Below are 10,499 nucleotides of genomic sequence, written 5' to 3' on the forward strand. Positions count from 1 at the left end.
ACCGTAATTAGCGGTGCCGCTAATGGCGGTGAGCCGGGTCGTAATCCCCATGGGCATTTAACGTTACTGGTATTCCATTACCGGTAACGTTAAATACCTACCGCCATCCGTGTAATGAGACCCACAATCTCTTTCTATCCTTTGACATAATTGTTTCCTTAGATCCTCCAAAGTCTGCTTTTGGACAGTTTTCTTTAAACAAATGTATATATATTACAGTCATAGGGCCTCATTACAGGTCCGGCTGTAACCCTGCCGGTGCTATCAGCGGGGTGCCGGTTGAACCGTAAAAATGTTCCGGTGCCTGACTTCCCAGTGCCACCAGCTCATTACAAGTCCAGCGGCCAGGAAGTCAGGTGCAGTACATTTGTTAATCCCTATTCCCATAGAGCCCCATAGGACTGGATGGCAGATAGGCTGTCATGGATGATGAGGGTGCAAGAGGGTCATCAGGCAGTTTGGGAAAGATCTTTATGTCAGCTGGGTAACACTGGATGTTGGAGGAGAAGGAGGAGATGAGGCATACAAGTAGAGCAAGGTAGATGTTAAACAGTCAGCGGAAGAGGATAGAACCCTGGGGGACACCATAGGTAGAGAAGGATGTACGAGAGGAGAAGGTACCCAGGATGACTTGGGCAGAGTCATCAGTAAAGAAGGATGTCAGCCAGTCCAGTGCCCATTCCGAGATACCGAAGGTATTGTAAAGCCTTTGTATTAAGAATGGAACGGTTGACTGTGTCAAAGGCAGAGGAGAGATCGAGAAGGATAAGGACAGCTGGAGAGTTGGAGTCCAGAGATGCAAGCAGTTCTTCATGGGTGTTCAGAAGAGAAGTTTCCGTGCCTCTGGATGCTCGGAATCCAGATTCATGGTTGTGCAGTATAGGACTCTATAGGAGTGGGGACATGGAAAAACCAGTACCATTGCTACCGGTGCGCTATTACAAAGTAATAAAATGGTAAAATAAATACATTATGCACATGAAATAAAGAAAACAAAAGAATAACATGGATGTCGATAGAGAAAGGAAATGGTCCTTAAGTAAAGTGTGGAAAATTGCCATTGTGTGGGCAGAACGGTCATGCAGTGAGAAGGTTTTCCAATGTTTAGGGGTCAACAAAGACAAAGCTTCGAAACAGGATTGGACACAGGGCAGCTGAGGTACAGACAGAAGAAATAAAGAGTTAGAATAAAGGGAATGAGATGGAATATGGAAGGAAAGAAGTAAAGATAACTTAAGATGAGCAGTACCATGTGAGCATTTATAAGCAATATATAAAGAAATGAAACTAGATCCGAAAGCAGAATGTGAGCCAGAGGAGCAAAGCAAGAGAGGCTAAGATAGATTAAGGAGGAGGGAGATGAAAAAGCTGACAAGTAGAAGCCTTAAAATTAGATGGAAGATATCAAAATGTTTGTAGCATTTGTTAATATACAAGTGCAACACCCTAAACGTAAGGGACATATAGGCTGTGAGAATACTAACAATGGGCCTCATTACGACCCAGGCGGTAAGTTACCGCCTTGGCCGTGACTTTACCACCATGGCGTAAACTACGTTTACGCCATGGTGGTTGGCGGACTTACCGCCCCATTCCGACCTTGGCGGGGCGGTAAGTCCCCAATCCCCATTTACCCTTCCCCATTCCCATTTTTGCCCCATAGGGCATAATGGGAGTGGGGAAGGCGTTAATTACGCCACCGTAAATTACAGTGGCGTAATTAACTCCATGGTCCCTTAGCGCCATGGATTTCAACACCTGCTAAAAGCAGGTGTTAAATCCGCCATGGCGCTAAGGGACCTCGTACTCAGGCGGTAAGGGTCGGCGCTGTTTACGCTGCCGTAAACCCCTTACCGCCTGGGTCGTAATGAGGCCCAACGTGAGGGTTTCTAGCATTTTATTGCAGGTATTGTTGTCATGTTGTTTTAGAGTCTCAGCCATTTTGATTAGGCCTTACTTCTGCAGCATCCAAGAAAACATTTTAAGTTGCAGAGTAGGTGGATGGATAGCAGGGCAGTGCAAATATCAATCATATTAGTTATTGTTTGAAAGATGAGGTTCCTGTTAGCCTTTCTCATGAGGCTTTTCCAGCAGAATCTGAATACATGGAATATTAATGATTTATGTCTTTAGAATTAATCAGACAGAAATACAATAGTTGCAAAAGACGTGTCCAGGTGTGAACTAGGCCTTGGGTTCAGGCACTGCTGAATTAGTGAATCAGGCTTTGGATCTACTGACCTTTAGTGACATTTTAGGATGTCTAGTTCGTATTGGAGTGGATTAGTAGCACAAATAATACAAGAAATTACTTCTCGAAATTGGGGCCTCTGTTACATGTTTTTCTATTAATGTTTTTCTATGACGATCTCCCTTTCCAAAGTGAGATACACATTGTGTGGGAGTGAGGGGTCGTTTAGTCCCCCCTCATACATTCAGCATAATGTAAACCATTTGCTCGCACAATAATGGGGGACGCTTCCATTGCTCGTAGGCATGCTAACAGTAGCAGATGCGGGGTTGTTGTGCGGGACACTTGGGATTCAATTTTGTGTGCCCTCGACTCAATCTTTGGACTAGGCCTCACTGCAATAATACGAAAAGATTTTGGCAACATTGATGTAGAGAGTATGATAATACAGTACGTAGATGATTTACTTGTCTGCAGTAAAAGTAAAGAACAGTGCAGGGTCAATTCCATAACATTGTTGAATTTACTGGGCACAAAAGGATACAAGGTGGACAAAGATAAGCTGCAATATTGCCTAGCAGAAGTGCTCTACTTAGGACAGCTAATTTCAAAAGATGGCAAGAGAATTTTACCAGATAGAGCAGTAGCAATACGCCATTTGATGATACCAAAGACAGTGAAGGACATGCACACATTTCTCGGCATCTGTAATTACTGCCGTGCCTGGATACTTGATTATGCAGCATACACACGCCCACTGTTACAGGCCCTAAAGGAAGCACAAAAGAATAATGTCCCATTAAAATGGACGGATGAGATGATGACACAATATTTCAAATTGAAAGACCTCATTGCACACGCACCAGTTTTGGTCAACCCTGATTATGATTGTGAGTTTTATGTATTTTCACACTGCAATGGCATTTTTATGACTACAGTTTTGACCCAGAAAACATCAACACAACAAGACATTGGCCTACTACAGTGGTACATTAGATTCAGTAATGTAGGGCCACTTCGCATGCGAACAAGCTCTCGCTGCAGCGTCCTTCACAATAGAAAAAAGCACCACCATTGTAATGGGATGCTCAGTGACACTATACGCAGAACACTTACTGTTTGCGATTTTAGAATGTTCAAAATCTACATTAACAACACAGAGGGCAACAGCATACGAAATTGTAATATCCAGCCCAAACGTTCATGTGGTGAGATGCAAGACAGTAAACCCAGCTATATACATTACTGAACCATGTATTGTGGAGGACATGCAAGTGCATGATTGCGCTACATATGAGGGAGAGGAAGATAACATTCCCAAAGCGAGTGAAATTGCACTACAGGAGGGGGAAATATACTTTGTAGATGGGTCAGCATCAATAGACAGTGAGACCGGAGAAAATCACGTGGGGGCGGCAGTTGTAAGAATGGAGGAACAAGGGTATGAGATTATTGTGTAGAGATGCCTCCCCTTTCATTAATCTGCTCAAGCAGCAGAACTAACAGCCCTAATTGAAGCGCTGCACACAGCCAGAGGATGTGTTGTCACAATGTACTCTGACTCAGCATATGCTACAACAACAGTGCACTCAAGGTTGTCACGATGGCGACGAAGAGGGTTTCGAAGGGCAGATGGTTCACCAGTACAACATGCAGCCCTACTAAATGAATAGATAGAAGCACTAGCAGAACCATCATTGGTAGCGTTGGTGAAATGCAAAGCACACACCAACAATACGGACGCGATCTCATTGGGAAAAGCACAAGCAATAGAGTGATTTGTTAAAACACACAGCACAGATACACCAGAGGAGGGATACAGTCATACACCAATTGCTCAAATAATAGAGCTCCAAAAACGTGCACCTACAGAAGAACAAGAATTGTGGGGGAAGAGAGGTTGTAAACAGTCACCGACAGATTTAATATGGAGACAGGAACTAACAGGGAAGGTAGTAATGCCAGTGGAGTTACTAGAAGTAGCATTTCAACAACTACACTTCCCAACACACGTGACTAAACAACACATTACAGCTGAAATACAGGAACATTGGTTTGTTCCAAATTTGCAGGAACACTAATCAAAATTTACAGTAGAATGCACAACGTGCCAGACATACAATTCAGGAATGACCCTGAGGACGTTGCAATGAACACTACCGCGTCCTGTGGGCCCGTTTAGAGAGCTCCACATTGACTACGCAGATATGGGGGAAAGATGTAATGGAGTGAGATATCTGATGTCCATTCTCAAGGTGGGAGGAAGCTGGACCATACCCCCACCCGGACTTGAAGTGTGCCGCAAAGTTCCTAGTGTGGGAGGTTTTCTCAAGGTGGGGCATATGTGACGTAATAAGATCAGACAATGGCACTCATTTTGTAAACAATCTATTTAAGGAAGTGACCACCTTACTGGGTTTTAAAAAGTCAACAGCCTACTCAAAAGCAAACTGTCAAAGTGTGTAACATGCTTAAGAAGAACTGGGTGTAGTGCTTGCCCCTAGCACTGTTCCAACTCAGAACGCAACCAAGTAAAGACCATCATTTGAGCCCACAAGAAATAGTGACGGGTCGGCGCATCCATACACCACTTTCCCCAGTAAGAGGAGCCTCATATGCTCACAGAGCTGCCACAGTGCTGTGGGACAAATTTAAGGAATACCTTACCCAACTGACATGCGCAGTGCATAGCATAGCAAGATAAATCGCACCACCATTTACGCAAAATGCTGAGGCAGATACTACAATGCCAGCACAGGACAGACCAAAGGGTCAATTAATGCCAGGTGAAAATGTGTATGTGCAAAGTTTTGTGCGGAGATGGAACTGTCCCAGATTTCATGGGCCTTATGAGATTATCTATTACACACCCACTGCTGTTAAGGTAAAGGGATTGAAATATTGGGTGCATCTGTCAGATGTGAGAAAGAAGAGCATGCGATAGTGCAATCCCTCAATGTCAACAAAATAACAGCAATAAAGTTGCAAGTGGATAAAAGACAGGTGTGAAAAAAACAAAAGTACAAAATTGAGAGTGGTAGGACTCTCTCTCTCTCTCTCTCTCTCTCTCTCACTCTCTCTGTTTCTCTTCTTATGTCTCTCTCGTTCTCTCTGCTTCTCGCCTTATGGTGACTGACATGATGCACGAAAACGTGACTATCATTGGTTACATTTTCTGTGATGAAAAATTTAGTTGCACACTAAAAGCAGCATACATTAAATGATAAATAAGTTGAAAAGTAAATGTGATGCCAATGAAACAGAAATGAATGTGAGTAATAATAACATTTATGCATGTCACTTAACAATTTTATATCGCCCCTCCAGGTGGAAAAATGGCAGAAAGGAGGGTACTTACTGACAACGAAACAAATTTAGATAGTGATAGGGTGGATAGTAGAATAAGTAAATATTATAATTTAGAGTGTGGCCTTAAATTTAATATTGTTTTCTGTGATGTTATTTTTTGCGACCTGGTACTAGATTGTGTCTTTCATAATTAAGGATATGAAAGAGGGGGGGGCGTGGTAAACCTGATACGAGAGGGCTCAACGCTCATATGGGCTGGAGTTAAAACTATGTGGAAACATAATCACTCTGCAAATAGCAATCTTACTACATTGCATAAAAAAATACTACCACAACCACACTTTTTTCACTTGCTGCTATTAAACCAAGTAAAGATAACCAGACCAATCAGTATGATTGGGATTACTCCTGGGAGGGTGAGCCTGACCTCATAAATACTGATGTGCAAACAACCACAGAACCTACGTCACAAGGCACTAAAATGCACTTTAACCTTGCCACTACAATTACACAAGAAACTCCAGAACCACAGGCCTGGCAAGCTGCTAGCGAACACAATGACACAAGATTGCCAGATGTCTTTCCCATAAAGTATAGAAGGGTGAAAATGATAAATAACAGGGAAAGGGGGGAGGAGAAGACAGAAAAGAGGGGCGGGAGGAAAAACATATGATGTGTACCATGGCTGGGATTAGAAGACCCCCGCCACCCAGACCAATCAAACAAATGGTACTCAGACATGAGTACAACAGCGAAACAAGCCACGAAAGAGAGCTGTTATGTTTGCTCTCTCATACCGCACACATCAGGCACACCTAACATAATTGGACCTCAAGAAGTGCCCTTGTCAGATGCCCAATGTTTAATTCATCTCGTATTATGTAGAATCAGGAGCACCTTCCAGTCATACACAGTTACAATAGAAATGCTGCAGAACGAGTAAACCTGCACGAGCAAGCCGCAAGGAGAGATTTGCATCAAAGAACCATTTTTTGTCATCAAAGGAACAAGGTTTACAGAGAATAAGTGGCATGACGTGACAATCACATGCAAAGCTGAGGCACTACGAGGACTAAGTGAAGAAAACTTTCAATGGGTCAAAGAAACGTGTGCTCCAGTTTGGTCCCAGCATATTGCAAAATGTACGTGGGTTACTGCTCTCAAGAAACCTATCAAAACCCAGAAGGAAATTCTGCATGAACTTTGTTTTCATGGCAAAGGGAAGGTGCAGATGGGGTCCAACAAGCAATGCAACAAAACAATCATCATCCCAGATATGAAAAAAGGTACAGCTGCGCTCATGGATATGTACTGGGTGTGTGGCAAACAAGCCTACCTGCATCTACCGGCACCATGGAAGGGTACTTGCGCCCTGGCCACCCTGCATTCAGCGCTAATGGTGATTCCAGAAAGTAATATCCAAGGGGGGAAAGCTTCGGCTGGCATATCGGCAACAGGGCACTCGGCTGACAGATCGACAGCAGGAGATTCGGCTGACACTTCGGCAGCACTCCAACCAGCAACCGCAGACCCCTCCACATACAACATTCTGTCTGAAAATGAGCTAAAAGAGAGAGTGTCCCGCAAAAGGAGGTAATCAAACTATATCTCTAGCGAGTCATCCAACCTTCTCGCTGAGATCCCTGCAAAATACAAGTTGTTCAATTCAGCAGAAACTTTCTTTGCCTCACTCCTAATGCCAGGACTCCAGGCATGAACAAACACCAAATGGCTGCAAATAGTGCGCTGGGAACTGATCCAACTGGCAAACGACACTGAAGAGGGATTCAATGTGATCAAGGTGGAACTTTGTGCCTTGCGCCTAATGACAATGCAGAACCGGTACGTCCTGGACCTTCTCACAGATATGGGCGGCGGTGTTTGCCGAAAAACCGGGAGCGCATGCTGTACATTCGTACCTTCTGAAGAAGCAGATCATGGGACCCTCTCCCACGTCATCTCGGCAGTACACAGCCTAGGGGAGAGAATGCTGAGATAAGGAGGAATAGAGCTGAGCAACTGGTTCGACAACATGTTCAACTGGATACCGTCCTGGTTCAGCATCATGATGAAAATTTTTGTTCCAGTCATCGCTTTTATTTTAATATTTTTCTGTGTGTGCCAACTAGGTATTCGATGCTGTGTAAAATCTATGCCTAACTCAACAATGATGATGGTAACAATGGGCAAACAGACAACAGTAGCAACCATGATAGATGCACAAATATGGACTGGAGAACAAAACACACCAAAATACCACATGACAGCTGTCTATCACCAAGATGGGGATTGGGTAGATATTCTATATCACACAACAATTAAGGAACCACAGGAGCTGCAATGGTACAGGGAAGTGTGGGTGGACCTGGATGGGGATGGAGGAATATATATGGCATGCACACCTGATGAGTATGCAAGAAGAGGGCAGAGCCTGGGAAGTGTATGTAGGGCTTGGATGCAAATAAAGGGTACACCCGCATGGGATGAAGCAGAAGCAGAATATTATCGGAATGTGAATAATAATAATAATAATAATAAGTAGTTTGTTACTTTAGATGTAACGAAAGGGGGGAATGTGTGGGAGTGAGGGGTCGTTTAGGCCCCCCTTCTACATTTAGCATGATGTAAACCACTTGCTCGCACAATAATGGGGGACGCTTCCATTGCTCGTAGACATGCTAACAGTAGCAGATGCGGAGTTGTTGTGTGGGACACTTGGGCTTCCATTTTGTGTACCCTCGACTCCATCTTTGGACTAGGCCTCACTGCGATAATACGAAAAGGCTTCACTCCCCTCGGAAGCGCTGCGCTCTCCGTGCTCATGGCCCCCACCTTTTCCTCACTGTCCCGGAAAGCCTTGCAGCTCCATTCTCACGGATGAGCCGGAGATAATTGAAAAAATACACCAATGTAACACTTCACTCTTCCTCTGAGAGGAATAGGAGCTGCCTTGTCCCAATAAGATGACAAAGGGAGGGAACACCCGATCATATTCATCAGTAGACAACTCAAGGGTAGAGAACCTAGGTGGGCCACTGTTGAAAAGGAGTGTTTCAGTATATTTTGGAGCCTTAAGTGTTTTAGGCCCTACCTTACGGGGTCTACCTTCAAGGTCGAAACAGATCATGACCCCCTGAAGTGGCTTATGCAGATGAAGGGTGAGAACCCAAAACTGCTCAGGTGGTCCATTAGTCTGCAAGGGCTAGACTTCACCACAGACCATAGACCAGGGAAGAGTCACGATAATGCAGATGGCCTTTCCAAAAGGTATGTTGACCGTCAGGATGAGGGTGTCTATCTTGTGAGAGATTAGGCACCCTAACCTCAGTCTGGGAGGGAGGGGCGACTGTGATGCTGGAAATTCATTGGAGGGACAGGGCCTCCCTTTACTTTTTGGTTTGGTGTACAGACCCATGGGATACCCTTATGGCACCCATAGGTGGGGTTGCAACCCTGTGCCCATAGTCTATGTTTTTGGGCACCTGTGTGTGGCCCACAGAGCAGGGTATAGGCTGGTTGCAGCTCCATGCTGAATTTGACAGGTGCTCTGAGTATCCTCCATTTTGGGATACCCAGACCCTGCCATTGGAACCAGTTGATTCCTGATAGGAAACAAGATTGCCCCTGTGGCCTCTTGCTTTCTATTGCCTGTTACCTTGTTTTCCCAGCCCTGACTCTGTCCCTTCCCCCTGACTGGCTGTTGGGTGGAAGTTCCATACATGGTGTTGTTCTGAAGTCCAGGCCAGACTGGCTGGATCCTTCCCAGTGACTGTATGTTGTGGGTACACCCGGTGGGTGGGACCTGGGTGAATGGAGTGTACGACCAATATGCACTTCTTGTTGTGGGTGTCTAGTTTCTGGTGTTTGACACAATGACTGAGACAGCCCTGCCCGAAACTGGTATGAATGCAGTGTGTAGTGTTGAATGGCTGGGTATTTGTCCCAATACACATTCCTTGTTGTGAGTGTCTGAGAGGGAGGAGCATGGCATGAATGCACTGTATGCCTGACTGGCTGACTGACTGCATGAATGCCCTTCTGTATGACTGGCTGCTGAGTGTGACTCAGCAGTGTGGATGAGAGACAGAATAGCATATCTGGGGACCTCTCACCACTGAAAATTGTTCAGAAGCTGAAGTTGAAACTGATGCTTAATCTCGAAGCCAAGCATGAAGTAGAATTTTGACTGTTCTCTCCCTTCGCCGATATCTGAAAGCCGAAAGCCGTCAAGACTGATCCAAGAGAGGACCAGGTTAGGCGCCCTCTTCCCGTGCACCGAGGGACCATCGAGCACCACTAACCTTTGCTGAAGTGCCCTGGAAGTCAGACCCTCGAAAGGCTGCCGACCGGAGACTGGGACCGCAGAGGAGAACGAAGATCAGGACAGGACATTCAGTCCGCCATCGTCGACCAGGGTTCGCAGGTCTGTGTAACCACTGGAGGCCCGTCGAAGTTGTGTTGCCCAGAAATGGGGACTACTTGATGGCATGCTGATGATGACCAGAGCCGCACGCTCCTTTGCCTAAGACTTTCGATTCACGGACACGCTCGTCCGCACTGCCACCTGCCTTATCCCACTGGAGAAGGCCAGGCCATCAATGCACCGAGGAGCATCCGCCAGTGGGTTTCCTGCCACCCAACGACTGTAAAGACGCCGGACAACTCGACGCCTTTGCTGGGCCACAGTTCTTCACCATCTCTTTGCAGTCATGAACTATCATCATCAAGGTGCCCCGCACGCCTCTTCCTTGCAGGATGTCTTTATAGTGTTGTCGATGAGCACCGCTGGGATCTAAGCTGCCGCCTTGACACCTAGTTCACTTTTCTTTGTGGGATCTCGATGATCCATGGCTCCTGCTTTAAAGGGAGCCACTCAAGAAGGATCTGTCAACGACCTGATGTCGAACTCTGCTATTCCAGGTATACTGGGGTGGTAGAAACAGTATAGAAGGAAATAAGACTCATAGAACAATATATAGTCTGTGCTTGTGATATATCT

The sequence above is a fragment of the Ambystoma mexicanum genome, chromosome 9, assembly GCF_040938575.1.
Source record: "Ambystoma mexicanum isolate Mex_15411 chromosome 9, UKY_AmexF1_1, whole genome shotgun sequence".
Lineage (NCBI taxonomy): Eukaryota > Metazoa > Chordata > Amphibia > Caudata > Ambystomatidae > Ambystoma > Ambystoma mexicanum.